The sequence below is a fragment of the Coturnix japonica genome, chromosome 1 (genome assembly GCF_054131305.1).
Source record: "Coturnix japonica strain WE chromosome 1, WE-NBRP24, whole genome shotgun sequence".
NCBI lineage: Eukaryota > Metazoa > Chordata > Aves > Galliformes > Phasianidae > Coturnix > Coturnix japonica.
The window spans coordinates 33,984,843-33,991,215 of NC_140663.1; positions in this window are offsets into that span (position 1 = coordinate 33,984,843).

The following is a 6,373-nucleotide window of genomic DNA, read 5'->3' on the forward strand; positions in this document are numbered from 1 at the left end:
AGCACCTGAGGATACAGTTGAATTCTTCCTTCTCAGAAGGAATTACAGCCTTTTCTTCTTGTCAGTTTTCCTGTAGCTGTAGCTCTGCAGCACCACAGGCCTGTATACATTGTACAAACTTATACCAGCTAAGAGCCTGGCTCAAGCAAAGGAGAAACAACAGAGGAATTTTTCTGGTTGATAACTGGCACAATAGAAGATGGCAATGCCATGGATAAAATACACTGTGATGCCATGGAGAAGTTGATAACTAGACCTTTTTTTCTTTTTTTTTTTTTTTTTAATTGAACATTACAGCTAAGTTTGTTGCCCATTTCCTCAGCAATGCACATTTATCGAATACTGTTAATTGCAACAGTAATCTCACAGTTAAATGATTGTTGATTACATAAAACAAATAGCCGTGGTTCTAACCCTTTACTTTAATGTCAGAACTTTATGTTCTTATTGACTTTCCAATGAAGAGTGCGTGCAGAGCAGATGGCTGCACTGGTTGCTGTGGGGGACCCTGTCTTGGCAGAAATACAAAACACACTCATCCCAGCAGAATGGAAAGGGCTGTGATGATGGGCTGTAGATCTGGTTAGCTGGACTTTCAACCAAACTCGTTCCCAGAGAGGTCCTGATCCATTCTCCCACTTAATTCTACCTTATCTCACCCCATGTCTAAGCAATTACTGTTCCAAGGGGTTGCTGCTCCAGCTAGTCTGGTGCCATCGGAGATCTAATGGCATTTTTTCTAGTGAATGGAGATGTTTTCATTAACTGTGGTCAAATTCCAGCCAGTGCTGTCATACGATCCCTACCTTCACTGGTAATTGCAGGGGAGTTAATACTGCATTTTCACTTCCTGTCTTTAAAAAGGAGACAACTGTATTGTTTCAAATTGCTCTGTGCATAGCACATTCCCCTCATAGTTTTGCAAAACCCAGGACAGCTTGTGAGATATGCTAAAGGTCAACAGAAATATACTACCCATGGGATAAGCCTAGAACAGTGTCTCCATTGAAATGTTTATGGTAAAGCTTTGGTGTGTACGTGAGTGCAAGTGTTCAGAGGAAGACTGGCAATAGCTATCATGTTTTGGAAGGAGGAAAGAGACAAAGCAGAGTTGCTGCTGTTGAGACTGAATCTGGAATAGGTACAGAGTAACACATTTTACATTTTCTAAGTGAATTTCACTGTAATCTTTCCTGTATAGACAAAGTCATCAAGATACCTGACATTAGAGTTGGTATGGTACTTCATTTCTGTCACCCATGATGGCCAATCACTTCCAGATCTTGTGGTATATCATTCACTGAGCTGTCCTGATTTATAGAGGCAGTTAACTTTATTTTAGGCAGGTGATTGCTCATTCTGTTTCAGTGGCTTCCCATTACGAGATTCTGAAAGACCGAAATGGCTTTTTATGCTAATTGGACTCTGCTTCCTCAGATTCTCACACAAACATTTAGCACAAAGCACAGGCTGCTCTTTCCTCAGCCATCTGGCAGAGAAGCTGAAACCAACAATTTTCCGAGTCAAAAATCAGACATCTGAAAATAATGTTGATGTATTCTAACCCCTTCATATATACTGAGAAACTCAAGAGGCAAGTTGGAAAATGAAGAACAGGCTGTAGGAAGAACACACTGTTCATCTTGCCCTTCAGCATCCCCCAACAAACAGATGAAGGCTGATAGGTCAGGTTCACCCTCCCTTAGAAGAGCAATACTGCCTGCAGCCCAGCATCTGCTACAGCAAAGGTCAGGTGAGGGAGCTGGGGTTTTTAATGGATTTATGCTGACAAGCAGAAATGAATCTGCAGAATGTTTTTCATCCCAGACTAATCTCTAAATTAAAGATCGTCTTCACACAACAGGTCAATGGAACAGAAGAATGTGTAAATTCTATCTGAACATCTTTTCAGCGAAGAGATTTAGAAATTAGAATTAGAATTAGTTATTTGGGTCCTACTTCCTAGCAAAACTACTCAGAACAGCTAGTATATTGTGGCAGAAAGAAACCCAACCTACTGCCCAATATTTGTTTGCCTATCCCATAGTTCCTGTACGTGGCCAACCAAAAGGCTCAGGGAGGTACAATTAGAGACAGTAACTCCTGCATTTCCAGCTTCCATTCGCTGCACTCTGTAAACATGTCAAACCAGTGCCACTGTGTGCTAGCAAATGTAAGCAGCCAACTAAAGAAACCTGAAGGGTTAAATTCCCACCAAAGATGGTGGGGGTTTCAGTGTGCAGGGAACCTACTGGTACCTCTCCATTGTCATTGTACCCCTTCTTCACTAACAATAAGACAATTATTGAAAGGAAACAACACTCTCTTTGTCAACGTGACTTTGCTGTTAGAATGGTTTTAATAGCTTAAAAAATGCTGGGCAAAATTGATCTCAGAGGAGGATATCATCCTTGTCCAGTCAGCAAGGATAGATTACCATCAGCTCTCAAAAGCAGCAGTGTATCTTTTCCAGCCCTGTGAGCCAAGCAGATGGATGCCTGGATGGACGGTGTGGGGGTAGCCATGGTAACCATCATCCCATGAAGCTCCCACTCACATTTCTCTATCACAGCTGGGGAGAGAAGCCAAGAGCCTGCTGGGGTGCAGATATCCGGTCAGACCTTCAGCTCTCAGCTCCGGCTGGGGTTTCCATTCCTTTTCTGCAATCTTCTAATCTCACCTTGCTCATCTATACTTTACAGACCACAGATGAGACCCAGTCCCTTGGGATGACACCTCATGTGATCGGCTTCCCCAGCCTGGCAGTCCACATAATGAGGGGATACATACTGGCCACTTCCAGCCAGCAGCAAGAGGCCCACACCTCCTCCAAGCAAGACAAACACCCCTGTCTCAGCTCTGTCTCATTTGAATACAACTAGGCTTCTGCATCTGGGCTAGCCCAGTTCACAGCCTGCACAGCTCAGCAGCCAGCATTCATCAAGAACCACAGGGTGACATGCAGCCTTGTTCTGTACCCATTCTCAGGGGGCCGCTCTGTTATTAACTGAGGGTGCTATCCATCTACATCTTGCAATTTAGGCTTTGTTATTATTTCTATCACTAACAAAAGTCCAATCTCAGTAAAATTTAGTGATACCTGAAGCAGCTCTTTTTTCTCTCAATGCATCCTGAAAACATTTTATCAGATGCCTTTTGAAAAGTAGATATGAAAGCTGACATTAAGGTGGGCTACCAAAGCATGCATCCATCCAAGAACTACAGAACAGGACAGGCTGGAAGGGGCCCTCATCACTGTTCTTTTATGTAGGCTGTACTTTACTGAATATGAGAATAGTACTTGAGATATTGTTGAAAGCCTTTCTAAAGTCAAGAAGAATATACTGCTCTCTCCTCATTCACTGAGCCATCAATCCCCTGAAGGACGCTGCTAGGCTGGTCAGGCATAAATCCTTGCTCACTGCTCCCAGTCACGCTCTCATTATATTTGGAAATCATTCCCAGTATGATGTGCTCCATCAGCTTCCTAAGGATCAAGGCGACTGGCATGTAGTTCTCCATATCCTCTTTTGTCCTTCCTGAAGACCAGACATCTGCGTTATTCCTGTCCTCAGCGACTTCCCTCACTTACCATGATTGAGAGTGGCCTCACAATGATATTGGCAATTCCATCAGCACTCATGGGTGCATCCCATTGGACCCTTTGGTCTTGAGTGCATCCAGGGGTTTAAATGTTCCTTATCTGATTCTTTACACCAACAATAAGTATTTCTTGCTCCAGACTTTCCCTATGGTCTCTGGAACCTGGAATTCTTGAAGATAAGTCTTACCCAAAAATATCAAGTGAGTGAATGTGTGGAAACCTGTGGGTGTCTCCCAGCTTCATATTGCAAATATGCTTGGATTGACAAGTGTTTTCACTGTTCAGAGACCCCCTGAAAACTTTTACCTAAATTATACTAATATAAAGCAATTGCCAGTGACAACTGTTGACCTGGTCAACCTTCAGGAACGTAATTTGCACAGCAGTCACCTGGAGGCAGTCAGTATTGCTCTGTGCAACTCCACCTTCCAAGCAGCTCTTTCATTCTTGGGCCTTAGCCAAAGCAAAATTAAAGCATTTCCCATTTAGTTTTCCTAACTGTGAGAACTTGTTAATTTAAAGCCCGAAGATAATGAGTAGATTAATTTAAACAGTTTGTTTTGAACAGCCTAATCCAACTGTTGGATCCCAGCATACAACTTAAAATACCACGACTTTATTAGCATGTGCTACAAGAGCTGCCATCAATTACCAAATGCCTTCCAGTTGTCATTTCCTTCCTTCATGCCTTTGTGAAAATCCGGAATATGGCAGTTTTACAAATGGGAAGAGAGCAGGTACAGGGGTTTGAAATCCACACACCACCCTCCCACAGAGCAGCAGACATCCCTCCCATCAGTGCATGCACCCCAGTGCCTGCTGTCCACGGGGAACCAGAATTAGGCAAACAACTAAAGGCTTACATTTATTCCCATATTTACCCCACCAGGCACGCATCTGAAGTTAAGCCCATTCACACATTAGAGAAACAGTGCTTTCTGCTTTACCCTTTGCTTCTCCTCTCCCTGTTTCACCTGGGTCTGTCTAAATTATATGCATGGGAGTATTAAGCAAAAACTACTGCAGAAAAGCTTACAAAGAAATGAATAATTCTGTATTCATAGCAGGGTTTGAATAATGTGCCTAGAACCACACGCTGGGAGAGGAGGAGAAAACCAAATATTGAACAGCTGCTCATTAGAAAAGCAGGAGCCATCCTGAGCCTGGAAGGCACAGGCGTTGTGGGGGCGAAGCACTGTGTGACCGTGTAATTAAAGGCTCTATCAGAGTGTCCCAGGGGGCTGCAGTGGAGCTGCCCAGGCTTTGCAAACCTGGCATTCTTTTAACGGAACTGCAAGCAATTTTCTGGGGTCAAAAAGCAGGAATCCAGCACCCCGGGCCACAAATTGTGCTGTGTTTTCTTCCACAGCTGCTTTCTGGGGGGAGTCAGGAGATTAAATGAATGAAGCTTGGCTGCTGCAGCTGGAGGGGAGCTGGCAGCAACCTGTGCCTGATGTCCTATCACTCAGATATGGGGCTGGGGCAAGGAACTCTATGCCAGCTCTAACCTGGTTTACTCTGGCATCTGGCAGCCAGAAAAGCACCCTAAAAGTTCCAGACACCAGTTTGGCACCCCCAGAATGTCAGGGGTGCGTTTCCATGTGCCTCACCTGCACAAATACAAGCTTCTGCCAGGATGTTTTCATGCAAGCAAAACAGTACAGCAGCGCTACTTTGGCAGCAATTTAAAGATGAAAAATCATTTTTGAACAAATATTCAATAAGAAAAACTTCATGTCTGGTGGGTATCTGCCACAGACATCAACAATTTACTGTAGAGGTTCATAAAAAAATGGGAATTTATTATATTGAGTAAATACATTACCATCTCTGCCTTAAATGATCCACTAGAAAACTGCTAAGAACTCTGCCTTACTCTGGTTGTCTCCTCTAAGTCAAATCCTTCTTTTGTCTGAACAAACCTTACAGCTCAGGCACCTTCACTCCAAGGCCATAAACTTCATGCTGAAATTAGAGGGTTTTTTGTCTTCCTTTTGCCGTCATCCACCTCTCATTTCCTTTGTTGTTGTGAATTATGAACCTGCAGGGCTGTTCTGCACCAATGGATTTCCTTTGTGACTAACATGAATTTAAGGAAATAAATACTTCAAGTCCATCTATAAATAAGAATAAGTAGGAGTGTGTTTATATATATAAAGCAATATAATTGTATGTGTACATATACATTGCAGGGTAAGTGCCTGTAATGACAGGTATGTAGATACAGCAGAACAGCATGAAACTAGAGAATAATTTATCTTTCAAAAAAGCTCTTAAACTCGTAGATTTCATTAATGTATTGAGCATCTGGAATAGCAGCCGGAACCGCCCATCTGAACACCAAGGTCAGAACCACAGACTTCCTGCTGGTTCCTATAGCTGTGCAGAACATGCTCCCAGTGAAGGGTGTTTGCTCTGCACTGGCAAAGGGCTGCACAGGCCCTCAGCACCCAGCCTGGTGTTGGTGCCATGGCCCAGGGAAGCAGATGGCTGCCAGGCTGCCTATGTGGATCTGTAGGCACCTTCTTGGCTCTGGGCAGCCTGGTCTGGTGGTCGATGACCCTGACTAAATGATCATTATGGTCCTTTACAACACAGGCCATTCTATGCTTCTGTGATTGTAAACACCTTGTGAACACCTGGGACAACCAGGAATTTCTGTTGTGCAATAGTGCACAGTTTACCTTAGCCATGCAGCATACAGGTGAGATTCAGACCCAACACAACAGGCTCATTAATGCAACACAGACCCTGCTAACAAGGCAGCTT